At 43.2% G+C, this 1,659-nt stretch overlaps 1 non-coding gene across 1 annotated transcript; it reads left to right on the forward strand.

Moving 5' to 3' along the window:
• Positions 1–267: 267 nt before the first annotated feature.
• Positions 268–339, forward strand: TRNAP-CGG (transfer RNA proline (anticodon CGG)). Its single transcript has one exon. It is a non-coding gene; the product is annotated as a tRNA-Pro (tRNA).
• The last annotated feature ends 1,320 nt before the right edge of the window (positions 340–1,659 follow it).

Raw genomic sequence — 1,659 nt, forward strand, 5'->3', positions numbered from 1 at the left:
TTTCGAATAATGCCATTCTTAAAGAATTTCTTTCGTGCATATCTATCATGCTGTACGTAATGCACAAGATATAAATTTTATGCTATGTCTTTATAATACATCAGTTTGTTCTAACCATATGTTCTTACTCAAGCAAACCTAACAAGTATTTTAAGTGGCGGAGTCATATCGTATACTGCTATTTATCTATGTGGTAAGCATAAACACACTTTATGCCCTCAGCTTATCCCGAAAGAAGTGAAGCAAGCGTAGACCTAACGCAGAGCTGGCTCGTTGGTCTAGGGGTATGATTCTCGCTTCGGGTGCGAGAGGTCCCGGGTTCAAATCCCGGACGAGCCCACGTGTCTGTTTTTTCTTTATAAAGATTTTGTACGTGGAAATGTATCCTGCTCTCGCTTCTTGCCTGTTCTGGACAGACCAACGCCTCACACCTTTTTATATGACTTCATTTTATTTCAGTAAATCCGGGTATTGCGAGCAGTGCCTCTCGAGACCTCCCATATTTTGCTCACACTGGACTGAATTGTTGCTGCTTATAAACGAATTCAGTAAACTACACTTTCCCCGTGTGTGCAGTTGAATGAACTGACCGTACTGATGCTGCGAATAGCACACACGGAAGCAACTGTCCCTCGTCATCATTGTGATACCGCGAAAAAGGCTTCAGAATAACGTGTAGAGTCGTTAGTCGAATGCACTCGAGCCTATTGCCGTTTCTTTGGCTTGTTCTATGATATCTATGCTCATCACTCAGTTGCGAGCTGAGAAGCGAGGCTTCCCTGGTCTCTGGTAAAAATTAGAGAAGAGTGGAAAGGTGTCGGCGACGTTAGCAGAGTAACGTTACTCGCACAGTGTAAAGGTCTACGAGCACTGCGAAAAGTTGTCGTGATGCAGCCCTGAATTGGAGAAGGAGGTGATGGTTGGTGGTTGCCAGTTGTGGAGCCTTAATTGTATTCAGCGACCGGCAGTTGTTCCTAAGTACAGGGGCGGTAAATAAAAGAAATATACCTATTTCTTCCACTATTTGGCATCTTAAATGGGCCCTTTCACTGCTCTAAGTACAGGGGCGGTAAATAAAAGAAATATACCTATTTCTTCCACTATTTGGCATCTTAAATGGGCCCTTTCACTGCTCGAATTGCTAGAAACACTTCCGCTTGCCCCCCCCCCCCCCCCACACACACACACACTTGCTGCTTAGGGAGGTGCTAAAAGCATGCAAAATGAAAGGTACACAATATGTGCAACAAAATGCTAACAATAAAAAAAGTGTGACATATCTCGAAACTTGCTCATCGGCTGGGCAGTCTAGACGGTGTGTTAGCTGAGCGCCAGGTTTGACAACCAGCCACCTTTAAAGCGGAAGCGGTTATTAGTGCGAATTTTACTAAAACGTACTCTTCTAGTATATGTTAGGTTCACTGATAACCACAATGTTACATCATCTTTACTTGACATAAAATGATGAAGACGTTTTGTGCAATAACAGTAAAAATTCTGTCGACTACAGAGCACCACAAAAAGTTTGATATTGCACTGCAGAAAGCGAAGTTTAAAAAACAGCAGTGAAAATTGAGCTCCAAGTGGACTTGTAGGTCTAGAGGTATGACTCTATCTTAGGGTGCGAGGCGTCTCGGGTTCATATCCCAGACTAATATT

This window comes from Amblyomma maculatum, chromosome 10 (assembly GCF_055883805.1).
Source record: "Amblyomma maculatum isolate TAMU_Amacu chromosome 10, ASM5588380v1, whole genome shotgun sequence".
Lineage (NCBI taxonomy): Eukaryota > Metazoa > Arthropoda > Arachnida > Ixodida > Ixodidae > Amblyomma > Amblyomma maculatum.